The sequence below is a fragment of the Heterodontus francisci genome, chromosome 10 (genome assembly GCF_036365525.1).
Source record: "Heterodontus francisci isolate sHetFra1 chromosome 10, sHetFra1.hap1, whole genome shotgun sequence".
In the NCBI taxonomy this organism is placed as follows: domain Eukaryota; kingdom Metazoa; phylum Chordata; class Chondrichthyes; order Heterodontiformes; family Heterodontidae; genus Heterodontus; species Heterodontus francisci.
This window is the reverse complement of record NC_090380.1, coordinates 124,918,950-124,945,989: the sequence shown is the minus strand read 5'-3', so window position 1 is coordinate 124,945,989 and position 27,040 is coordinate 124,918,950. Positions and strand designations below refer to the sequence as shown.

Sequence of the window (27,040 nt, the reverse complement as noted above, 5' to 3'; positions counted from 1 at the left end):
GGTGGCAGTACTGATTGGGGAAGACATTGTAGTGTTGAAAGGGCAGATGTACTTGAGGGAGCAAGGGCAGAATCAATTTGGTTAGACTTGAGAAGCATTACTAAGGGTATGCTCTAAGTCTCCAAATAGTGAGGGGGTAGAGGAGCAAATCTGCAGGGAAATCAGAGATATGCAAGAACTATAAAATGGTGGTGATTGGGACAATAGAGTAAAGGATAAGGGGGAGAAATTTCTGAAATGTGTTCAGGAGAACTTTCTTGGCCCAACTAGAAAAGAGGCATTGCTGGATCTGGTGCTGGGAAATGAGGTGGACCAATTGGACCAAGTGTCTGTTGGGGAGCACTTGGGTAAGAGCTTCTATTGTATCATAAGGTTTAGGCTCGTAATGCAGAAAAGCAAGAAACGATGTAAGGTAAAATGTCAAGATTGGAAGAGAGCTAATTTCAATGCGATGAGAGGGGATCTAGCCAGGATAAAATGGAACTAAAGACTGACAGGAAAAACTGTAACAGAGCAATGGGTTATCTTTAAGGAAGCGATGCTTCAGGTACAGGCTAGGTACATTCCAAAAAGGTAGGGGAACCAAAAACAAGGCTCCTTGCCTGATGAGGGAGATAGAGATTATGATGAAACATAAAAAGGGGGTGTATAATTATGTTGGGTGAATTCTTCAGGTGAGAACCAAGCCAAATACATTAAGTTGAGTGAGGAGGTGAAGATGAAGCTAGACTGGCAGAGAGAATATCAGATAGAATGGCAGTCAACATAAAAAAGAAGCCTAAAAATCTTCTACTGGAATGTAAATAGTAAGCGAGTAGTAAGAGGTGGAGAGAGGCCAGTTAGGGACAAAGAGGGTGATGTATGTTTATTGGTGCAGGGCAAGGCTAGAATACTTAATGATTACTGTATGGGTGTTGACGAAGGAAGAGGAATCTGACAAAATATGATAGCGAGAGTAGAGTCAATGGATAAAGTAAATATTGAGAGGGAGGAGGTACTAGAAAGGCTGGTTATGCTGAGGGTAGACCTTGGGCAAATAGCTTGCATCCCAAGCTAAAGGAAGTATGGATGGAGATAGCGGAAGGGCTTGTGCTAATCTTCCAACCTTCCCTAGATATGGGAGAGGTGCCGGAGGATTGGTGAAAGGACAGCCTTAGCAACTACAGGCCAGTTAGTTTAACATCAGTGGTGGGTAAGGTTTGAGAAACAATAATTGGGGAAAAAATCAACACACGCTTGGAGCGGTTCGAGTTAAAGAGAGCTGTCATGGATTTGTAAAAGGCCAATCATGCTTGACGAATCCAATTGAATTTTTTGATGAAGTAACAGAGAAGTGTGTTGAAGGGAATGTGGTGGATGTTGTCTATATAGATTTTAAGAAAGCATTTGATAAAAGTACCAAATAAAAAGGCTGGTTAACAAAATTGAGGCTCGTGGAATAGGAGAGTCTGTGGCCAATTGGATGAAAAACATTAGCTTTAAGACAGAAAACAGGGAGTCGTGATAAATGGTTGTTTTTCAAACAGGATGGTAGACAGTGGTGTTCCCCAAGGGTCAATACTGGGACTACTGCTTTTTTTTGCTCAATATAAATGACTTCGATATTGGAATACAGAGTAGAATTTCAAAATTTGCTGATGACACCAAACTTGGAGGTGAGGCAAACAGCGAGGATGATGTGAACCGCCTGCAACAGAATATAGATAGGCTTGCAGAATGGGCAGACAAGTGGCAGCTGGAATTTAACGCTGACAAGTGTGAGGTGCTGCATTTTGGCAGAAGGGATAGGGTGAGGCAATATAGACTGGCACAGTTCCAAAGAGTGTGCAGAAACAGAGGGACCTGCGGGTTCATATGAAGGTGGCAGGACATTGAGTGTGGCTTTGGTATAATTTTCCAAAATTCATTTGATTCTGGAAGGGTTCCAGGAGATTGGAAAATAACAAATGTAACACCTTTATTCAAGAAAGGAAGGAGACAGAAAACAGGAAATTATAGGCCAGTTAGCCTAGCATCTGTCAGTGAAATTACTAGAATCCATTATTTAGGTGATTATAGCACGATACTTAGAAAATCATAATGGGGTCAGACAGAGTTAACATTGTTTTGTGAAAGGGAAATCATATTTAACTAAGTTGTGAGTTCCTTGAGGAAGTAACAAGAAAGATGGATAAAGGGGAACCTGTAGATGTGATGTACTTACATTTCCAAAAGGCATTTGATAAGCAAAGGTTACTACAAGATAAGAGTACATGTTGTAGGCGGTAACATATTCGCATGGATAAAGGACTGGTTAACTAACAGGAAGCAGAGAGTAGGGATAAATGGGGCATTTTCAGGTTGGCACACTGCAACTAGTGGAGTTCCACTGGGATCAGTGCTGGGGCCTCAATTATTTACAGTTTATATCACTGACTTGGATGAAGGGACAAAAGGTATGGTAGCTAAATTTGCAGTTGACACCAAGATAAGAAGGAAAGTAAGTTGTCAAGAGGAGGAGAGTGTCTACAAAGGGAAATAGATAGGTTAGGTGAGTGGGGAAAAATTTGGCAGATGAACTTGTCCACTTTAGCAGGAAGATTAGAAAAGCTGTATATTTAAATGGAGAGAAATTGTAGAACCCGGTGATGCAGAGGGATCTGGGTGTCCAAAAAGTTAGTATTCAGGTACAGCAAGTAATTAGGAATGCAAATAGAATGTTGTCGTTTATCGCAAGGGGAATAGAGTATAAAAATAGTGGTTTTACTGCAGCTGTACAGGACCTTGGTGAGGCCACATCTGAGTACTGTATCGAGTTTTGGTCTCCTTATTTGAAAAAGGATATAATGGCGTGTGAAGCAGTTCGGAGAAGGCTCACTCGACTAATTCCAGGGATGAAGGGCTTTTTTTTTTAATTGGTTCATGAGATGTGGGCATCGCTGGCCAGGCCAGCATTTATTTCTTGTCCTTAATTGCGCTTGAGAAGGTGATGGTGAGCTGCCTTGAACCGCTGCAGTCTATGTGGGTTAGGTACACCCACAGGAAAGCCTGGCTACCTGACCCAAACCCGACTATGTGTCGGGGTCGGTTCTGCCTTCTGTGTCCAGCATTTGAGCTCGGGTCGGATCGGGCGGGACTGTACTGTTTAGCTTTGGCAGTCTTGGTGCCACTTATCATGTCCACTTATGTGAAAACCCCAATATAAATATTGTATTCATGTATGAAAACTTAAGTGTGACATTTTTAAACCAAACTTTTAATATGATTTTTTTTTTTAAGTTTTAAAATGTGGAGACATGTTTTATTTTTCCAGACTGGTTTTAAGTCTGGAAATTTTTGTGAATTGCATTTCTACGGTGATTGTGTTTAAAATGACTTTAGAGTATGAAATTCAATAACACAAGTTGGAGGCTGCCTTCTCTGCCCAAAGGAAACCCAGGCGTAGATTGTAAGGTCCATTCATATTTCAGTTATAGTGGCAGCCAAAATGATATGAAATTTACTGGTTAATTTGAGTAACAGTCATGTAAGTTAAAACTAGCCTCTAAAGGAATACTAACGTCTCATTTTATACATAACACATGCTTAAGATATAATTTAGGAACTCGTTTGTTTGAACATTGCAAGTACAGACTTGGAAAAATAGCTGTAGTGCCCTGCCCAGACCACCCTGGTTGTAAGCATGTTGATGATTTGTCTCAATTTTACAAAAAAAAATTTCAAGAATTAGATCTACCCAGTTATTGACAGAGGACAAAAAAATTAGTCTACCACGGAATTCCATGATGGGATTGTTTATGTAGAAAGTCATGTTGGAGCTGTTGTGTGATGTACATCTGGGAAGCTGCCACATTATGATTGAAAGCGAGTGCCATTGACCACATCAATGGATCTTGTGGTCAAAATCCACAAGGAATTAGGAGATAAGCCAAAACACAGGATCCAGTTTACTTAATTCTCATTGCCGAGTGGGTGAGAGACTAACTTATACTCAAGTTATCTTAGATTTGATAATCCAGTGCTTCAAATGCAAATATTAAAAATGAAAATGCATAGAACCAATTTTATTGTATGTAGTCTAGACGTTAATTGGCATTGTGCACACTTTTTCCGCCTATATGGGGTGGGGGGTGTGATTTTGAATAATCACCACTGGCCATTTATTTTTATTTATTTATTTCGAGATACAGCACTGAAACAGGCCCTTCGGCCCACCGAGTCTGTGCCGTTTATACTAACCCATTTATACTAACCCTGCAGTAATCCCATATTCCCCATCACCTACCTACACTAGGGGCAATTTACAATGGCCAATTTACCTATCACCTGCAAGTCTTTGGCTGTGGGAGAAAACTGGAGCACCCGGCGAAAACCCACGGGGTCACAGGGAGAACTTGCAAACTCCGCACAGGCAGTACCCAGAATTGAACCCGGGTCCCTGGAGCTGTGAGGCTGCGGTGCTAACCACTGCACCACTGTGCCGCCATGCAGGTATAAATTCTAAAGCTTCCACAATAATGAATTAAAACACCCTGACATATTAATCTGCCGTTACAGTCTATATTATTCAACTTGATAGCTTGTGTTTCTTGAATGAAGTACTCCTCTGGTTCCAAAGAGCTCGTGTTCTGTTCCATGGGAGTGACGAGAATTTGCTATCTCCAGAAACTTCGGTTCATGTCAAAATCATTTTGAAGACATTAAACTAGCATCATTAGTGCAATATTTTCCCATCAAATGTAGATAATTTCAAACAAGTTAATAATGGCTGTAGAAGTAATGTTGATTGATTTTCAAAAGCAAGTCTTGGCCCCTTACCGACAGATTGTTTCACAGTAGCAGACAAGTAACATTGCAGGGAGAAAACCATCTATGAGCGTAACTTAAAAAAAAATCAGACCACGTCTTCTTTGGCCTCCTTATCTCGAGAGACAATGGATAAGCGCCTGGAGGTGGTCAGTGGTTTGTGAAGCAGCGCCTGGAGTGGCGATAAAGGCCAATTCTAGAGTGACGGGCTCTTCCACAGGTGCTGCAGAGAAATTTGTTAGTCGGGGCTGTTGCACAGTTGGCTCTCCCCTTGCGCCTCTGTCTTTTTTCCTACCAACTACTAAGTCTCTTCGACTCGCCACACTTTAGCCCCACCTTAATGACTGCCAGCCAGCTCTGGGAAATGCTGGCAACTGACTCCCACGACTTGTGATCAATGTCACAGGATTTCATGTCGCGTTTGCAGACGTCTTTAAAGCGGAGACATGGACGGCCGGTGGGTCTGATACCAGTGACGAGATCGCTGTACAATGTGTCTTTGGGGATCCTGCCATCTTCCATGCGGCTCACATGGCCAAGCCATCTCAAGCGCCGCTGACTCAGTAGTGTGTATAAGCTGGGGATGTTGGCCGCCTCGAGGACTTCTGTGTTGTAAATACGGTCCTGCCACCTGATGCCAAATATTCTCCGGAGGCAGCGAAGATGGAATGAATTGAGACGTCGCTCTTGGCTGACGTATGTTGTCCAGGCCTCGCTGCCATAGAGCAAGGTACTGAGGACACAGGCCTGATACACTCGGACTTTTGTGTTCCATGTCAGTGCGCCATTTTCCCACACTCTCTTGGCCAGTCTGGACATAGCAGTGGAAGCCTTTCCCATGCGCTTAAAAAAAAAATCAAACCACGTACACTTCGGAAAAGACAGGATGTTTGGTTCTTTAACCAGAGAATGTAGAGCCGCTGGAATACATTGTCAGCTGCTGTGGTGGGTGCTGACTTTCTCAGCAGCTTCAAGAGGGAGCTCAATCAGTTCCTGACTGAGAAAGATTGCGCCATATAGAAGGTAAGTTTCTTTATAGGATACATGTGGTCCATAGTCGTACAGCATAGAAACAGGCAGTTTGGCCCACTGCATCCACGCCAACCATAATGCCTATCTATAGTAATCCCACCTGCCTGCATTAATTCCATATCCCTCTATGCCTTGCTCATTCAAGTACCTGTCCAGATGCCTCTTAAATGTCGCTACTGTTCCTGCCTCCACCACCACCACCTCTGGCAGCTCATTCCAGATACCCACTATTCTTTGTGTGAAAAGTTTACCCCTTTGATCCCCTTTAAACCTCCTCTCTCTCTCTCCTTAAATCTATGTCCTCTAGCTTTAGTCATCCCTACCATGGGAAACAGACTCTGGCTATCTACCCTATCGATGCCTCTCATAATTTTATATACCTCTATCATGTCCCCTCTCAGCCTCCTTCGCTCCAGGGAAAACAGACCCAGCCTATCCAATCTCTTTTTATAACTCAAGCCCTCCAAACCAGGCAACATCCTTGTGAATCTTTTCTGCACCCTCTCTAGCTTAATCACATCTTTCCTGCAGTGCGGCGACCAGAACTGCACACACTACTCCAAATGCTATCTAACCAACGTCATGTACAACTGTAACATGACGTCCCAACTCTTGTACTCAGTGCCTCGGCCAATGAAGGCAAGCATGCCATATGCCTTCTTCACCACCCTTTCTACCTGTGTTGCCACTTTCAGGGAACTATGTACTTGTACCCCAAGGTCTCTCTGTTCAAGAACACTCCCCAGGGCCCTGCCATTCACTGTATATGTCCTGCCCTGGTTTAACTTCCCAGAATGCATCACTTCACACTTACCTGCGTTTAATTCCATTTGCCACTCCCTTGCCCACTTTCCCAGTTGATAGATATCCTGTTGTAACCTTAGACAACCTTCTTCACTGTCCACTATACCACCAATTTTGGTGTCATCTGCAAACTTACTAATCATGCCCCCTACATTCACATCCAAGTCATTAATATATATGACAAACAACAGAGGGCCCAGCACTGATCCCTGCGGCACACCACTGGTCACCGGCCTCCAATCTGAAAAACAATCCTCCACTACCACCCTCTGCCTCCCTATCACCAAGCCAATTTTGTATTCAATTGGCTAGCTCACCCTGGATTCCATGTGTTCGAACCTTCCGGACCAGCCTACCATGCGGGACCTTGTCAAAGGCCTGGCTAAAGTCCATGCAGACAACGTCCATCGCCCTGCCCTCGTCAATTCTCATGGTCACCTCCTCAAAAAAAACTCAATCAAATTCGTGAGACATGATTTCCCATGTACAAAGCCATGCTGACTATCCCTAATCAGACCTTGCCTTTCCAGATGCATATAAATCCTGTCGCTCAGAATCCCTTCCAATAACTTTCCCACCACTGATGTAAGGCTCACTGGCCTGTAGTTCCCTGGCTTATCCCTGCTGCCCTTCTTAAATAAAGGCACAACATTAGCTATCCTCCAGTCTTCCGGTACCTCACTAACGATGATACAAAAATCTCTGCTAGGGGCCCAGCAATCTCCTCCCATAGCATCCTAGGATACACCTGGTCAGGCCCTGGGGATTTATCCGCCTTAATGCGCTTCAAAACCTCCAACACCATCTCTTTAGTAATGTTGATATGCTCCAGGATATCGCTGTTCCCTCCCTTGAATCACTAGCTTCCATGACCACCTCCACGGTAAATATAGACGAGAAATATTCATTTAAGACCTCGCCCATTTCCCATGGCTCCACACATAGATTACCACACTGATCCTTAAGGGGACCTACTCTCTCCGTAGCTACCCTTTTACTCTCAATATACTTAGAGAATCTTTTAGGATTCTCCTTTATCTTATATGCCAGGGAAATCTCATGGCCCCTTTTCACCCTCCTAATTTCCTTAAGTGTACTCCTCCATCCCCTATACTCCTCGAGGGACTCGCTTGATCCCAGCTGCCTATACCTGACATGTGCCTCCTCCTTTGTCCTGACCAGACCCTCAATATCCCTCGTCAACCAAGGTTCCCTAAACTTGCCAGCCTTGCCCTTCCATCTAACAGGAACATGCCAGCCCTGAACTCTTTGTATCTCACTTTTAAAAGTCTCCCACTTGCCAGACGTCCCTTTACCTGTAAACAGCCTCTCCCATTCAGCTTTTGAGAGTTCCTGTCTGATGCCATCGAAATTAGCCTTCACCCAATTTAGGACTTTAACCTGAGGACCAGTCCTATCCTTTTCCATAACTATCTTGAAGCTGATAGTTATGGTCACTGGTTCCAAAGTGCTCCCCCACTGACACATCAACCACCTGCCCATCTTCATTTCCTAAGAGGAGGTCGAGTGTAACCCCTTCTCTAGTAGGGCCATCCACATACTGCTTCAGAAAACTATCCTGGACGCACTTAACAAATTCTTCCCCATCTGATCCCTTAGCACTAAGGCAGGCCCAGTCAATATTAGGGAAGTTAAAATCACCTACTATTACAACCCTATAATTCCTACACCTATCTGTGATTTCCCTACATATATGCTCCTCCACTTCCCTCTGACTATTGGGGGGCCTATAATATAATCCCATCAAAGTGATCACCCCTTTCTTATTTCTAAGTTCTACTTATATGGCCTTGCTGGACGTTCCCCCCCCTGGGATTTCCTCTCTAAGTATTGCCGTGATGTCCTCCCTAATCAATAGTGCAACTCCCCCTCCTCTCTTACCTCCACCTCTGTCACCAAGGAAGGATTGGTACTCAGGAGCATTGAGCTGCCAGTCCTGCCCATCCCTCAACCACGTTTCTGTAATAGCTACAATATCACAATCCCATGTACCGATCCATGCTCTGAGTTCATCTGCCTTACCTGTAAGGCTTCTTGCATTAAAGTAAATGCAGTTTAGCCTACCATATCCCACGCTCCCTGTCCTGCCCCTGCCCAGCCTGCCTCCTGGACTTACCTTAACTTCTACATTTGCCTCAACTATCTCATAGGAGAAACTACTACTTTGGGTCCCACCCCCCTGCAAGACTAGTTTAAACCCTCCTGAGTAGTACTAGCAAACCTCCCCGCAAGGATATTGGTCCCCTTCCAGTTCAGATGCAACCCGTCCTTGTACAGGTCACCTCTGCACCAGAAGAGATACCAATGATCCAAGTAGCTGAAGCCCTCCCGCCTACACCAGCTCTTCAGCAACGCATTCATTTGTCTTATCCTCCTATTCCTACCCACACTAGCACATGGCACAGGGAGTAATCCTGAGATTACAACCCTAGAGGTCCTGCTTTTTAACCTTCTGCCTAACTCCCTATATTCACTTTGCAGGACCTCATCTCTCCTCCTGCCTATGTCGTTAGTACCAATATGGACCACGACCTCTGGCTGCTCACCCTCCCCTTTCAGAATGTCCTGCAGCCGCTCCGAGACATCCATGTAATATCCTGGACAGGTTTTCTACTGCCAGGGCAGCACGGCATTGGAGAGAAAATTTACTGAGTTTTTTTCCCCACATTGGCCCAGGCTTTTTATGCTTTTTGCCACTCCTAGTAGATTTAGATGCGAGGTAGGGAGAGGGAAGAAGGGTCTAGCCATGATGGTCCAGCTGTCTTGGTGTTTAGTTTAGTTTAGAGATACAGCACTGAAACGGGCCCTTCGGCCCACCGAGTCTGTGCCGACCATCAACCACCCATTTATACTAATCCTACACTAATCCCATATTCCTACCACATCCCCACCTGTCCCTATATTTCCCTACCACCTACCTATACTCGGGACAATTTATAATGGCCAATTTACCTACCAACCTGCAAGTCTTTTGGCTGTGGGAGGAAACCGGAGCACCCAGAGAAAACCCACACAGACACAGGGAGAACTTGCAAACTCCACACAGGCAGTACCCAGAATTGAACCCGGGTCGCTGGAGCTGTGAGGCTGCAGTGCTAACCACTGCGCCACTGTGCCGCCCGCTGTGGGCTGTGGGGCAGTCTTGATGGGCCAGCTAGTCATCCTGCGTCATTTCCATAAGTTTCTAAGCTATAAATATCCCGCTATGTCTAATCAAATTGTACAGGGACCTGAATGTAACAACTGCTACAGATAACCTCCTTCCTCAATATTGTAGACAAAGTTGTAAGTAGCAGAGGATCTAAAACAGACAAAAGTTGGTTATGTGCTCTGACAGCACCATGTCTGGGTTCCTGAACTGTCTGCTAATGGAAGAGTAATGTGGTGGCTCATCCTCGCACTTGTTGACTTATCTTGTCTACCTTAAGCACCCTAGCAGAGTTTGGGAACTCTTTGACACAGTGCTACTGATGTAGATTTCCCAATTTCACTACTAATTGCTGTTTCCATTAACTGGTGCTAATGTTTTCTTTTTAACCTACAATTTTTTTCTGTTTCTGTAATATGTTTGATACTTTCGGGTCGGGCATGAAAAGAAATTAAAGGACTGGCCCGGGTCGGGTTTGGGTTGGCTGTTGGGTCGGGCCCAGGTCGGGTTTTGATTTTATACCCGAGCCAGGCTTTAAACCACATTGCTGTTAGGAAGGGAGTTCCAGGATTTTGACCCAGCAACAGTGAAGGAACGGCTATATAGTTCCAAGTAGAAGGTGTGGGGCTTGGAGGGGAACATGCAGGTGGTGGTGTTTCCATGCATTTGCTGCCCTTATCCTTCTAGGTGGTAGAGGTCACAGGTTTGGAAGGTGCTGTCGAAGCAGCCTTGGTGCGTTGCTGCAGTGTATCTTGTAGATGGTACACACTGCTGCTGTGCACCAGTGGTGGAAGGAGTGAATGTTTGTGGATGGGGAGCCAATCAAGAGGGCTGCTTTGTCCTGGATGGTGTCGAACTTCTTGTGTTGTTGGAGCTGCACCCATCCAGGCAAGTGGAGAGTATTCCATCACACTCCTGACTTGTGCCTTGTAGATGGTGGACAGGCTTTGGGGAGGCAGGAGAGAAGTTACTCGCCACAGGATTCCTAGCCTCTGACCTGCTCTTGAAGCCACAGTGTTAATATGGCTACTCCAGTTCAGTTTCTAGTCAATGGTAATCCCCAGGGTGATAGTGGGGAATTCAACAATTGTAATGCCATTGAATCTCAAGGGGAGATGGTTAGATTCTCTCTTGTTGGAGATGGTCATTGCCTGGCACTTGTGTGGCACGAATGTTACTTGCCAGTTATCAGCCCAAGCCTGGATATTGTCCAGGTCTTGCTGCATTTCTGCACGGACTTCTTCAGTATCTGAGGAGTCATAAATGGTGCTGAACATTGTACAACCATCAGCGAACATCCCCACTTCTGACTCAGTGGGTTGTGAATCTTTGGAACTCTCTACCCCAGAGGGTTGTGGAAGTTCAGTCATTGAGTGTGCTTAAAGCAGAGACTGACAGATTTCTAAATGCAAATGACATAAGAGGATATGAGGATAGTGTGGGGGAAAAAGGCATTGAAATGGAAGATCAGCGATGATCATATTGAATGGTGGGGCAGGCTCGATGGGCTGAATGGCCTATTCCTGCTCTTATGTTCCTATGACCTGGAACTTGCTGTGGAGACAGTCAATGATTTCAAAAGGAAATTGGATAGGAACTTGAAGGAATTAAATTTGCAGGGTACGGGGATAGAATGGGGGTGTGGGACTGACTGGATTACTCTGTGGAGAGCTGACATGGACTTGATGGGCCAAATGGCCACCACCTATGCTGTAAATGACTGAGTGGTTAGGATCTGGAATGCATTGCCTGAGAGTTTGGAAGCAGAGTCAATGGAGGCCTTCAAAAGAAAATTGGATAATTACCTGAAGAGAAAAAATTTGCAAGGATCCGGAGAAAGGGACTAGGTGAGTGGCTGATATAGCGAACCGGCAGGGACATGGCTTCCTGTGCTGTAACTATTCTGATTCTATTCTGTGAAGGGGTGTTGCATCATTTCTTGCCCATCTGCCTGTCATCAGCTGATCACCATTGTATGACAGTTGAGTTTCAATTGGATCCTCAGTGACAGCCTGTCTTGGTTCAGAGGGTGTATTGTATAGTATGGCAAGCAGCAGGAGCATCATACAATCCAAAATACAAAAGCTGTGAGCTGCTGGACTGGTATGAGATGTAGTTGAGCAGAAGTATTAGAAAAATTTACTGACCTGGATCTAGGTCACTGCTACACTTTCTCTTGGCACACAGTGGCAGATGAAGTTCAATGCAGAGAAATGTGAAGTGATTCATTTTGGTAGGACGAATATGGGGAGACAATATAAAATAAATGGTACAATTCTAAAGGGCATGCAGGAGCAGAGAGACCAGGGTGTATATGTGCATAAGTCATTGAAGGTGACAGGGCAGGTTCATAGAGTCATACAGCACAGAAACAGGCCCTTCGGCCCATAGTGTCTGTGCCGGCCATCAAGCACCTAACTATTCGAGTCCCATTTCCAGCACTTAGCCTAGAGCCTTGTATGCTGTGGCGTTTCAAGTGCTCATCTAAATACTATTTAAATGTTGTGAGGGTTCCTCTACCATCTCTTCAGGCAATGCGTTGCAGATTCCAACAACCCTCTGGGTGAAATTTTTTTTTCTCAAATCCCCTCTAAACCTCCTGTCCTTTACCTTAAATCTATGCCCCCTGGTTATTGACCCCTCCGCTAAGGGAAAAAGTTTCTTCCTATCTAACCTATCTATGCCCCTCATAATTTTGTATACCTCAATCAGGTCCCCCTTCAGCCTTCTCTGCTCTAAGGAAAACAACCCTAGCCTTTTCAGTCTCTCTTCATAGTTGAAATGCTCCAGTCCAGGCAACATCCTGGTGAATCTCCTCTGCACCCTCTCCAGTGCAATCACATCCTTCCTATAGTGTGGTGCCAAGAACTGTACACAGTACCCAAGCTGTGGCCTAACTAGCATTTTATACAGCTCCATCATAATCTCCCTGCTCTTATATTCTGTGCCTCGGCTAATAAAGGCAAGTATCCCATAGGCCTTCCTAACCACCTAATCTACCTGTTCTGCTGCCTTCAGTGATCTATGGACAAGTACACCAATGTCCCTCTGACCTTCTGTACTTCCTAGGGTCTTACCATCCATTGTATATTCCGTTGCCTTGTTAGTCCTCCCAAAATGCATCACCTCACACTTCTGGGGTTGAGAGTGGTTAATAAAGCATACAGTATCCTGGGCTTTATTAATAGGGGGATAGCGTACAGGAGCAGGGAAGTTATGTTGAACTTGTATGAGTGTACTACAGGCTTCCAAATGGTCAGGGAGTGATAGAGGAGCAAAAACAAGAAATGCTGGAAATACTCAGCAGGTCAGGCAGCATCTGTGGAAAGAGAAACAGAGTTAATGTTTCAGGTCAGTGACCCTTCATCAGAACTGGCAGAGCCAGAATTGTAATGGGTTTTAAGCAAGTAAAGCGGGGTTGGGGCAAGAGATAACAAAAGAGGTGTTGATAGGACAAGGTCAGAGAATAACTGACCAGTAGGTCATGGAGCAAAGGCTAATGGTGTGGTAAAAGACAAAGCATTAGTACAGAGAGGGTGTCAATTGACAGAAAACTGAACACCCTGGTCCCAAGCACAAACATGAAAAAAACGGTGGGTAGGCACTGTAGAAACAAATTAAACAAACTAAAATAGAATAAACACGTAAAAAATAACTAAAATGAAAAGGTGGGGGGCGGGGGGGGGGTTCCGTCATGCTCTGAAATTATTGAACTCAATGTTCAGTCCGGCAGGCTGTAGTGTGCCGAATCGGTAAATGAGTTGCTGTTCCTCAAGCTTGCGTTAATGTTCACTGGAGCATTGTAGCGATCCCAGGACAGAGATGTGAGCAGGGGGGAGTGTTGAAATGGCCAGCAACCGGAAGCTCGGGGTTGCGCTTTTGCACTGAGCGGAGGTGTTCAGCAAAGCGGTCACCCATCAGCACAAGCTCGAGGAACAGCATCTCATTTACCAATTCGGCACACTACAGCCTGCTGGACTTAGCACTGAGTTCAATAATTTCAGAGCATGACGGGCCCCCCTTTTTATTTTTAGTTTTAGTTTTTTCTTTTTCTTTTTTATGTGTTTATTTTATTTTAGTTTGTTTCCACTCACTGTTTTCTTCATGTTTGTGCTTGGGACCAGGCTGTTCAGTTTTCTGTCACTTAACACCCTCTCTGTACTAACGCTTTGTCTTTTACCACACTATTAACATACCATTTACCTTTGCTCCATGACCTTCTGGTCAGTTATTCTCTGTGACCTCATTCATTATCTCTTGCCCCACCCCCACATTACTTGCTTAAAACCCATTACATTTCTAGCTCTGCAGTTCTGATGAAGGGTCACTGACCTGAAATGTTAACTCTGCTTCTCTCTCCACAGATGCTGCCAGACATGCTGAGTATGTCCAGCATTTCTTGTTTTTGTTTCAGATTTCCAGCATCTGCAGTATTTTGCTTTTATTTGAGATAGAGAAGCAGATATGTAGGCAAATCTGAGGTGTAAAAATAACAGGGTAGTAATAGGGGGTTTCAGCTTCCCCAATATTAACTGGGATAGTCTTAGTGCAAAAGGCTTAAAGGGGGCAGAATTCTTCAAGTGCATCCAGGAGAGCTTTTTGAGCCAGTAAGTAGAAAGGCCTACAAGAGAAGGGGCAGTACTGGACCTAATCCTAGGGAATGAAGCCAGACAAGTGGTAGAAGTGTCAGTGGGGGAGCATTTCGGAGATAGTGACCATAACTCTGTAAGATTAAGGTAGTTATGAAGGACAAAGATGGACCAGAAATAAAGGTACTGAATTGGGGAAAGGCTGATTTCAATATGATAAAAGAGGATCTGACCAAAGTGGACAGGGAGCAGCTACTTGTAGGGAAGTCTGCATCAGACCAGTGAGAGTCACTCAGAAGAAATAGAGAGTGTTCAGAGCCAACATGTTCCCATAAAGATGAAGAGTAGGACCAACAAGTGCTTTCCCCTGGGAGGTCATCCCCCCCCCCCCAAAACAGTATCCAAAGCGGTATATCTGTTTGAGAGGGGGATGGCCACAGGGCACCCCTGCACTCCCTGCCTGCACCTACTACTCAGCTTGGTGGTCACCCATCCCTTTTCTGCCTGTGCAGCCATTACCTGCGGTGTGACCACCTCACTAAACGTGCTATCCACGACATCCTCAGCATCGCGGATGCTCCACAGTGAATCCACCCGCGGCTCCAGCTCCATAACGTGGGTAGTCAGTAGCTGCAGATGGATACACTTCCTGCACACATGGTCGTCAGGGATACTGGAAGCGTCCCTGATTTCCCACATAGCGCAGGAGGAGCATATCACGGGGCTGAGCTCTCCTGTCATGACTTACCCTTAGGTTAATTAGTTACTCCCTTAATTAAAAAATACTAATTATACTAGGGGCCTTGTTCTACCCATTACAATCTAAAGTCCTTAAGTTACACTGAATTTTAAAAAAACACTTCAGTAGGACTCGCCTTATCACTAGAGGTTTTTTCAACAAAAATAACTTTTCCCTTTTTTTAAGCTATTTAAATGCACTAACAGCTGCTATACACCCAACCAATCACCTTGCTGATTTCCCGTGATGTCACTAAGTTTTTTTTTGAGTCTCAGCGTGCACCGAGAGAGAGAGCAGGTCCGCCAGCCGCCGCCGCCGCTCCTGTCTTCAGGTAAGTGAGGGCCTCGAGCCCCGCGCGCTCTTTTACAGCTCCCACTCCGAGTCAGCTTCCGCCCAGGTCCGCCAGCCGCCGCCGCCGCTCCTGTCTTCAGGTAAGTGAGGGCCTCGAGCCCCGCGCGCTCTTTTACAGCTCCCACTCCGAGTCAGCTTCCGCCCAGGTCCGCCAGCCGCCGCCGCCGCTCCTGTCTTCAGGTAAGTGAGGGCCTCGAGCCCCGCGCGCTCTTTTACAGCTCCCACTCCGAGTCAGCTTCCGCCCAGGTCCGCCAGCCGCCGCCGCCGCTCCTGTCTTCAGGTGTACCCGCACCAGATGGACTGCGCGGTTCAAGGAAGAGATTCAACAGCACTTTCTCAAGGGCAGTTAGGGATGGGCACTAAATGCTGGCTTGCCAGCGATGCTCACATCCCATGAATGAATAATTTAAAAAACACAGAGCTTTAGTAATAGTAACTACCCCAGGGAGAGTCAGCACCTTCAGACACTGTACCCCATGTGGAGAGTCAGTACATTCAGGACAATAAAAAAAGGAAATTGTACAGCCAAAGGAGAACGAGCTGATTTTCAGTGTAGTGATATGTGTGGATAAGCGTGCGAGATGCTCAAACACTGACACACTTCTAAAGAAATTGGTTGTGAAGCATGTTGGGACATGGTGAGGCTGTGAAAGGTCCAATAGAAGTGAGTTCATTCTTGGTGCTTTTCTGAGAACCACTTGTAGCAATATACACTGGTGCTCTTGCACAGCAATGATTCCAAAAGGTACTTTGGAATGGAATCCTGTATCTGGTCGACACCTCTGCAGAGGTTTTGTCCCTGCCCTCTGGTGGGTGACTTTTCCTAGGAAGATTTACAGTCTTTATGCTGGGTGGTAGTGTGTTCAGAGTAAAGTGAAAGAAAGAAATCTTGCTCAAGGAGTTTTCCACAGCTTTGATCCTACCACTTCGAATTTGAAAGTTCTGTGTGCCCTACAAACCAGATCGATGGCTGCTCATGTGAAGAGTTGCAGCTGTGATAGGATTGTGAAATTTCATAGAATGAATCATAGAATAGATTAGATTTGTAAAATGGCTTCCTTCTGTGCTGCAACCATTCATCCCTTTGAGCCAGCTCTCTGCAAGCATAGTTTAGTTAGTTCCACTCTCCTGCACTTTGCCTGTAGCCCTGCATTTTTTTCCCCCTTCAGGTCAATATTAACAGACCGTGATAGGAAGGGAGAGAGAGTACATATCAAAGAGTAAATCAGATAAGGCTAGAGGTTACAAAAATAATAAAAGGACATAACTAAAGACTGTATCTGAATACATGTAGCATTTGAAACAAAGATGAACTGAAAGCGCAAATAGAAATAAATAAGTATGATCTGATGGCCATTACAGAGACATGACTGCAGGACAACATAGATTGGGACCTGAATATTGAAGGGTACATAACATTTAGGAAGGACAGGAAGCTAGGAAAAGGGAGAGGGGTGGCTTTGTTAATTAATGGTATTCGCACAATAGAGAGGGATGACCCAAGTTCAGGAAACTAGGGTGTGGAAGCAGTTTGGGTAGAGATGAGAAATGATAAAGGCAAGAAGTCACTTGTGGGAGTGGTATACAGGCCACCTAACAGTAACCACATGGTAGGATGGGGTATAAAGGAAGAAATAATGGGAGCTTGTCAGAAAGGTATGGCGATAAGCATGGGGAATTTAATCTACATATTGATTAGAGCAGGTCAGAGACTGGGAATTCTGCGGCGAGTAACTCACCTCCCGTCTCCCCCAGTGCCTGTCCGCCATCTACAAGGCAGAAGTCAGGAGTGTGATGGAATACTCCACTTGCCTGGATGGGTGCAAATCCAACAACACTGAAGAAGCTCAACACTATCCAGGATAGAGCAGCCTGCTTGATAGGCACCCTGTCCACCACCTTCAACATTCACTCCCTCCACCACCGACGCGCAGTGGCGGCAATGTGTACCGTATACAAGATGTACTGGAGCAGCTCACTAAGGCTCCTTCGTCAGGACCTTCCAAGCCCGTGACTTCTGCCACCTAGAAGGACAAGGGCAGCAGATGCATGAGAACACCACCATTTGCAAGTTCCGCTCTGAGCCACACACCATCCTGACTTGGAACTATATCGCTGTTCCTTCACTGTCGCTGGGTCAGAATCCCGGAACTCCCTTCCTAACAGCACTGTGGGTATACCTACACCCCAAGGACTACAGCGGTTCAAGAAGGCAGCTCACTGGCACCTCAAGGGCAATTAGGGATGGGCAATAAATGCTGGCTTAGCCAGCAATGCTCACATCCCAAGAACGAATGAAAAAAAAAAATTGACTGGAAAAATCAGATGGGCAGAGGTAGCCTGGATGAGGAGTTCAGAGAATGCTTTCAGGATAGTTTCTTAGAACAGTACATTCTGGAGCCAATCAGAGAGCAGGCTATACTCGACCTGGTATTGTGCAACGCGATAGGATTAATTAATGACCTTATAGTGAAGGCAGCAGCGATCATGTTTGAATTTTGCGTTCAGTTTGAGGGAGAGAAGAATGAGTCTAAGACTAGTATTTTAAACTTAAATAAGTGCAATTTTGAGGACATGAAAGCAGAACTAGCAAAAGTGAACTTGCAAAGTAGGTTAAGGAATAGGTCAATAGAGATGCAGTGGCAGACATTTAAGGGGATATTTCAGAATAAACAGAATAGATACATTCCCACCAGAAAGAAACATTCCAAGGGAAGGACCCACCATCCGTGGTTAACTAAAAAAGTTAAAAATAGTACCAAACTTAAGGAAAAAGCATATAATTGCGCAAAGATGGGTGGCAGGTCAGAAATTTGGGCAATATAAAAAAAAGCAAAGAATGACAAAGATTGATGAGGCGGAAAAAGTTAAGATTACGAGAGAAAGCTAGCTTGAGATATAAAACCATAAGAGTTTCTATAGATTTTTTTTTTAAGAGTACAAAGTGAGCGTTGGTCTGATAGAAAGTGAGTCTGGGGAATTAATAATAGAAAGTAAGGAGATGGCAGATGAATTGAACAGGTATTTTGCACTGGTCTTCACTATGGAGGATACAAGTAACATCCCAGAAATAGCTGTAAATCAGGAAATGAAAGGGAGGTAGGCACTCAAGAAAATTACAATCACCAGGGAAGTGGGACTGAGCAAATTTGATGCAGCTGCGGGCTGACCAAGTCCCCGGGTCCTGATGGACTTCATCCTAGGGTGTTAAAAGAAGTGGCTGGTGAGATAGTTGATGCGTTGGTTTTAATTTTCCAACATTCCCTAGATTCGAGGAAGGTTCCATTAGATTGGAAAATAGCGAATGTAACTCCTTTATTCAAAAAGGGAGGGAGACAGAGAAGGAAACTACAGGCCAGTTAGCTTAACATCTGTCGGAGAGAAAGTGTTGGCTATTATTAAAGATGTTATGGCAGGGCACTTGGCAAAATTCAAGGGAATCAGACAGAGTCAGCATGGTTTTGGGAAAGAGAAATCATGATTAACCAATTTATTGGAGTTCTTTGAAGAAGTATTGTGCTGTGGATAAAGGTGAACTGGTGGATGTACTGTACCTAGATTTCCAGAAGGCATTTGATAAGGTGTCACATCAAAAGGAGACCACACAAAGAGAGAGAGAGAGAGAAAACACAGCGGGAGCAGAGCTTTAAAAAGCGCGCCAAAAGGAACAGAGTCGGAGACCACAGAGAGAGAGAGAGGGTATTTTAAGGGAGTAAAAACAGAGAGGAAAAAAAGAGTGACATCACAGGAAAACCGTAAGTTCATTGGTAAGTAACTGCTAGTTGAATTACCTATTCTAAATTGATTTCAGATTAAAGGTGAATGGGAGAAATATTTTACAAATTAAAAACTAAAGACCAGTCGGAAATTTAAAAAAACAAATTAAAATCTAATTAAATAAAAGAGATGCTGGGCCAGGCGATGTGTTGTACCTGCATGTTGTGGGAGTTGGTGGACCCCATTGTGGTTCCTAGTGAACACATCTGTAGCAAGTGTTGGCTGCTCGAGGAACTCCGGCTCAGAGTTGATGAGCTGGAGTCTGAGCTTCGGACACTGCGAAAAATAAGGGAGGGGATGAATTACCTGGACGCTGTTTTTCAGGAGACAGTCACACCCCTTAGATTAACTACCTTGAATTTGGCCAGGGACAGGAGGGTGTGACTATGAGTGAGGCAGGTAGAGGGATCCAGGAGGTAGTGTTGCAGGAGTCTCAGCCTTGTCCTTGTCCAACAGGTTCGAGATTCTTGCTCCCTGTGTGGATAAGAGCAGAGACTGTAGGGAGGATGAGCAAACTGACCACAGCACCGTGGTACAGGGAGCCATTCAAGTGGGGGGAGAAAAGAGAAATGTAGTCGTAATCGGAGATAGTATAGTTAGGGGCATAGACACTGTTCTCTGTGGCCAGGATCGAGAGTCCCGAAGGCTCTGTTGCCTACCTGGTGCCAAGGTTCAGGATAACTCAACTGGGCTGCAGAGGAACTTGGAGTGGGAGGGGAAAGATCCAGTTGTCGTGGTCCACGTAGGTACCAACGATATAGGTAGAACGAGGATAGAGGTTCTGAGGGACTAAATTAAAAAGCTGAACCAAAAAGATAGTGATCTCCATATTACCACCTGAGCCACGAGCTAATTGGCACAGGGTCGATAAGATTAAAGAGGTAAATGTGTGGCTCAAAGATTGGTGTGGGAGAAATGGGTTCAAATTCATGGGACATTGGCACCAGTACTGGGGAAGAAGGGAGCTGTTCCGATGGGACGGGCTCCACCTGAATCATGCTGGGACCAGAGTCCTGGCAAATCACGGAACTAGGGCTATAAATAGAGCTTTAAACTAAATAGTCGGGGGGAGGGTTCAGTTGCATGGAAAATTAGGAAGTCAAAGTTAGAGGAGAAGGTAGGAGTGCAGGTTAGTGATGAGGCTGATTGTTACCAGAAAATAAAAGGTAGGGACAGAACGTGTGAACGTCATATTGCACCAAGGAATCGTACAAGAGTAGGGAAATTTGATAATAGAACAAACTTAAAGGCTTTGTATCTGAATGCACGAAGCATTCGAAATAAAATTAATGACTTAACAGCACAAATAGAGACGAATGGGTATGATTTAGTGGCAATTACTGAGACGTAGTTGTAGGGAAACCAGGTTTGGGTGTTGAATATCCAAAGGTACTCAGTATTTCAGAAGGATACAGGGCGGCGCAGTGGTTAGCACCGCAGCCTCACAGCTCCAGCAACCCGGGTTCAATTCTGGGTCCTGTCTGTGTGGAGTTTGCAAGTTCTCCCTTTTCGCCGGGTGCTCCGGTTTCCTCCCACCACCAAAAGACTTGCATTTGATAGGTAAATTGGCCATTATAAATTGCCCCTCGTAGAGGTACGTGGTAGAGGAATATAGGGACAGGTGGGGATGTTGTAGGGCTATGGGATTAGTGTAGGATTAGTATAGATGGGTGGTTGATGGTCGGCACAGACTCGGTGGGCCGAAGGGCCTGTTTCAGTGCTGTATCTCTAAATAAATAAATAAAAAGATAGGCAGGAAGGAAAAGGAGGTGGTGTAGCTTTGTTAGTGAAGGAAGAGATCAGTGCTGTAGTGAGAAATGATATAGGCACTTGCGATAAAGACGTAGAATCAGTCTGGGTAGAAATAAGAAATAGCAAGGGCAAGAAGTCCCTGGTGGGAGTAATCTATAGGTCCCCAAACAGTAGTTCCACAGTGGAGCACAGTATAAACCAGGAAATACTGGGGGCTTGTAAGAAAGGTACAGCAGTAACCTTGGGTGATTTTAATATACATGTAGACTGGATTAATCAAATTGGCAAGGGTAGCCTCGACGGAGAGTTCATTGAATGTATTAGAGATTGTTTTTTGGAGCAATATGTTGTGGAATCAACCAGGGAGCAGGCTATTCAAGATTTGGTATTATGTAATGAGGTGGGATTAATTAATATCATAGTTAAGGTTCCTATAGGGAAGAGTGAACATAGCATGCTAGAATTTCAATTTCAGTTTGAGGGCGAGCAACTGGAGTCCCACACTAGCGTTCTGGAGTTGAACAAAGGTAATTACATAGGCATAAGGACAGATTTGGCCCTAGCAGACTGGGCAGGAAGACTAAACGGTAGGACAGTTGACGAGCAGTGGCAGATGTTTAAGGAGATATTCAATTCCTCCCAACTAAAATATATTCCAGAGAGGAAGAAAGATTGTAAGAGGGGAAAAAACATCCGTGGCTAAGCAAGGAAGTTTATGTTATCCTTAAGACAAAAACTAAAGCATACCATATTGCAAAGGCCAGTGGCAGGCTGGAAGATTGGGGAACTTTTAAAGATCAACAAAGGGTTGTTAATAAAAAAGTAATAAAAAGAGCAAAGGTAAATTATGAAAGAAAACTAGCGCAAAATATGAAAACGGATAGGAAAAGCTTCTATAAGTATATGAAAGGGAAGAGTGTAGCTAAAGTGAATGTTGGTTCCTTGGAGGATAAGACTGGGGAGTTAATAGTGGGGAACATAGAAATGGTGGAGACACTAAATCAGTATTTTGCCTCAGTTTTCACAGTGGAGGACACGAGTACCATCCCAATAGTAACAGGAAATGCAAAGGTTATAGAAAGGGAGGAACTTGGAACAATCATTCGCACCAGGGAAAAATTCCTGAGCAAACTACTGGGATTGAAGGCAGACAAGTCCCCTGATGGCCTATCTACAAGATGCACTGCAGCAACAGACCAAGGCTCCCTCGACAGCACCTTCCAAGCCCGTGACCTCTGCCACCTAGAAGGACAAGGGCAGCAAATGCATGGGAACACCATCACCTGCATATTCCCCTCCAAGCCACACACCATCCCTACTTGGAACTATATTGCCCTTCTTTTACTTGCTGGGTCAAAATCCCAGAACTCCCCTGTCAACAGCAGCCTGGGTGTACCTACCCCATATGGACTGCAGTGGTTCAAGAAGGCAGTTCACCATCACTTTCTCAAGGGCAATTAGGGATGGGTAATAAATGCTGGCCTAGCCAGCAATGCCCACATCCCATGAGCCAATAAAAAAAATAAGCCCTTCATCCTGGAATTAGTCAAGCGAATCATCTCTGAACTGCTTCTCATGCAATTATATCCTTTTTCAAATAAGGAGACCAAAACTCTATACAGTACTCAGATGTGGCCTCACCAAGGTCCTGTACAGCTGCAGTAAAACCACTACTTTAATACTCTATTCCCCTTGCAATAAACGACAACATTCTATTTGCATTCCTAATCATTTGCTGTACCTGAATACTAACTTTTTGGACACCCTGATCCCTCTGTATCGCCAGGTTCCACAATCTCTCTCCATTTAAATAATATACAGCTTTTCTATTCTTCCTGCTAAAGTGGACAAGTTCACATTTTCCCACATTATACTCCATCTGCCAAATTTTCCCCCACTCGCTTAACCTATCTATATCCCTTTGTAGACACTCTACCTTCTCTTGACAACTTTCTTTCCTATCTTGGTGTTAGCTACAAATTTAGCTACCATACATTTTGTCCCTTCATCCAAGTCAGTGATATAAACTGTAAATAGTTGAGGCAGGAAACAAAGGGTAATTGTTGACTGCTGTTTTAGCGACTGGAGGGCTGTTTCCAGTGGCATTCTACAGGGCTCAGTACTGGGTCCCCTGCTTTTTGTGGTGTATATTAATGATTTGGATGTAAAGTTTGCAGACGACACAAAGATTGACCGTATGGTAGATAGCGAGGAGAAAAACTGTAGGCTGCAGGAAGATGGGCAGAAAAGTGGCAAGTGGAATTCAGCTTGAAGTGTGGGGATTTGGGGAGGTCAAACAAGGCAAAGAAATACATGATTAATGGGAAAATACTGAAGTGTAGAGGAAGTGAGGGACCTTGGAGTGAATGTCCACAGATCCGTGAAGATAGCAGGACAGGTTGATAAGGTGGTTAAGAAGGCATATGGAATCCTTTCCTTTATTAGCTGAGGTATAGAATACAAGAGCAGGAAGGTTATGCTGGAACTGTACATTGGTTAGGCCACAACTTGAGTACTGAGTGCAGTTCTGGTCACCTCATTGCAGAAAGGATGTAATTGCACTAGAGAGGGTACAGAGGAGATTTACGAGGATGTTGCCAGGACTGGAAAAATGCAGCTATGAGGAAAGATTGGATAGGCTGGGGTTGTTTCCTTGGAACAGAGAAGGCTGAGGGGTGATCTGATTGAAATGTACAAAATTTTGAGGGGCCTGGATAGAGTGGAGGTGAAGGGTCTATTCACTTTAGGAGAGAGGTCAGTGACGAGGGGGCATAGACAGAGGGTGGTGATGGTCTGGAACTCACTGCCTGAAAGGGTAGTTGAGGCAGAAACCCTCAACTCATTCAAAATGAGTCTGGATATGCACCTCAAGTTCCGTAATCTGCAGGGCTATGGACCAGATGCTGGAAGGTGGGATTAGAATAGGTCGATCGTTTTACAGCCAGCACAGACACGTTGGGCCAGGTGGCCTCTTTCTGTGCCTTAAACATTCTATGATCCTGTAAGAGGAGAGTATTCCATCACTTTCTTGGCTTGTGTAGATAGTGGACAGGCTTTGGGGAGTCAGGAGCTGAGTCACTTGTCATAGAATTCCCAGCCTCTGACCTGCTCTTGTAGTCACAGTATTTGTATGGCTAGTCCAGTTAAACTGTGAATGGTAAACCCACCCACCCCTCCCATTCTTCATCTGCCTCAGCATGTTGATGGGGGAATTCAGGGGTGATAATACTGTCACATGTCAAGAGGAGATGGTTAGATTGTCTCTCTGAGATGGTTATTGCCTGGCACTTAAGTAACATTTATGCCACACATAAGCCCAAGCCTGAACGTTGTCCAGGTCTTGCTGCATGTCGGCACAGACTGCTTCAGTATCTGAGGAGTCGCGAATGATGCTGAAACAAGTTGCAATTGTCAACGAACATCCCCACTTCTGACCTTATGATGGAGGGAAGGTCATTAGTGAAGCAGCTGAGGATGATTGGGCCTAAGGCACTACTCTGAGGAACTCCTGCTGTGACGTTCTGCACAGAAGGGAGGCTGTTTGGCCCGTTGGGTCTGCACTGGCTCTTTTGAAGTGCAATCCAGTTAGCCCCACTCTTTCCTCATATCCCTGCAATTTTTTCTTTTAGTATTTATCCAATTCCCTTTGAAGGCTATTATTGAATCTGTTTCCACCACCCCATTATCCAGTGTTTTTCCTGACTTGGAACTATATCGTCATTCCTTCACTGTCACTGGGTCAAATCCTGGAACTTCCTTCCTAACAGCATCGTGGGAGTACCCATGCCAGGTGGACTGCAGCGGTTCAAGAAGGCAGCTCACCACCATCTTCTCACAGGCAATTAGGGTTGGGCAATAATTGCTGACCAAGCCAGCAACGCTCACTCCCAAGAACAAAGATTTTTTTAAAATCACAGTCACGGAATTGTTACAGCACAGAAGGAGGCCATTCGGTCCATCGTGTCTGCACCAGCTCTCCAAATAAGTATTTCACCTAATGCCGTTCCCCTGTCTTCCTGTAACCCTGCACATTCTTCCTTTTTAGATAACAGTCTAATTCCCTTTTGAATGCCTCAATTGAACCTGCCTCCACCACACTCTCAGGCAGTGCATTCCAGATCCTAAACACTCACTGAACCTGCCTCCACCACACTCTCAGGCAGTGCATTCCAATCCTAAATACTCACTGAACTTGCCTCCACCATGGTTCCCATGGTAGGCTGATGGAGAAAGTGAAGGCGCATGGGGTCCAAGGTGTACAAGCTAGATGGATAAAGAACTGGCTGGGCAACAGGAGACAGAGAGTAGCAGTGGAAGGGAGTTTCTCAAAATGGAGACGTGTGACCAGTGGTGTTCCACAGGGATCCGTGCTGGGACCACTGTTGTTTGTGATATACATAAATGATTTGGAGGAAAGTATAGGTGGTCTGATTAGCAAGTTTGCAGACGACACTAAGATTGGTGGAGTAGCAGATAGTGAAGGGGACTGTCAGAGAATACAGCAGAATATAGATAGATTGGAGAGTTGGGCAGAGAAATGGCAGATGGAGTTCAATCAGGGAAAAGGCGAGGTGATGCATTTTGGAAGATCCAATTCAAGAGTGAACTATACAGTAAATGGAAAAGTCCTGGGGAAAATTGATGTCCAGAGAGATTTGGGTGTTCAGGTCCATTGTTCCCTGAAGGTAGCAATGCAGGTCAATAGAGTGGTCAAGAAGGCATACGGCATGCTTTCCTTCATTGGACGGGGTATTGAGTATAAGAGTTGGCAGGTCATGTTACAGTTGTTCGGACTTTGGTTCGGCCACATTTGGAATACTGCGTGCAGTTCTGGTCGCCACATTACCAAAAGGATGTGGATGCTTTGGAGAGGGTGCAGAGGAGGTTCACCAGGATGTTGCCTGGTATGGAGGGCGCTAGCTTTGAAGAGAGGTTGAGTAGATTAGGATTATTTTCATTAGAAAGACGGAGGTTGAGGGGGAACCTGATTGAGGTGTACAAAATCATGAGAGGTATAGACAGGGTGGATAGCAAGGAGCTTTTTCCCAGAGTGGGGGATTCAATTACAAGGGAACACGAGTTCAAAGTGAAAGGGGAAAAGTTTAGAGGGGATATGCGTGGAGAGTTCTTTACGCAGAGAGTGGTGGGTGCATGGAATGCATTGCCAGCGGAGGTGGTAGACGCGGGCACGATAGCGTCTTTTAAGATGTATCTAGACAGATACATGAATGGGCAGGAAGTAAAGAGATACAGACCCTTAGAAAATAGGCGACAGGTTTAGATAGAGGATTTGGATCGGCGTAGGCTTGGAGGGCCGAAGGGCCTGTTACTGTGCTGTAATTTTCTTTGTTCTTTGTTTTTTTGATTAGATTAGATTAGAGATACAGCACTGAAACGGGCCCTTCGGCCCACCGAGTCTGTGCCGAACATCAACCACCCATTTATACTAATCCTACACTAATCCCATATTCCTACCAAACATCCCCACCTGTCCCTATATTTCCCTACCACCTACCTATACTAGTGACAATTTATAATGGCCAATTTACCTATCGACCTGCAAGTCTTTTGGCTTGTGGGAGGAAACCGGAGCACCCGGAGAAAACCCACGCAGACACAGGGAGAACTTGCAAACTCCACGCTCTGCTTTACCACACTCTCAGGCAGTGCATTCCAGATCTGAACCACTTGCTGCGTAAACAAGTTTTTCTTCATGTCGCTTTTGCTTCTTTTGCCAATTACTTTAATCTGTGCCCTCTCATTCTTGATCAAATTCCAAATCGTAACCATTTGTTGCTTAAAAGCATTTTTCCTCATGTTGCCTCTGGTCCTTTGCCAGTCACCTTAAGTTTGTGTCATTTGGTTAATGACCCTTTAGCCATTGGAAACAGTTTTTCTTTAGTTCCTCTATCTAATCCCTTCATTATTATAAACCTCTCTATTAGATTTCTTAGCCTTCTCTGCTCTAAGAACAACCCCAGCTTCTCCAGTATCTATATAACAGTAAAATACTGCAGATGCTGGAAATCTGAAATAAACCAG

The 27,040-nt window shown here is 45.0% G+C and overlaps 1 protein-coding gene across 2 annotated transcripts in view; it reads left to right on the top strand.

Annotated features, from left to right (window-relative positions):
* u2af1 (U2 small nuclear RNA auxiliary factor 1) overlaps nucleotides 1–27,040 on the top strand; it is a 142,139-nt gene that overhangs the window by 65,578 nt on the left and 49,521 nt on the right. The gene's annotated exons all lie outside the window — the stretch shown is intronic.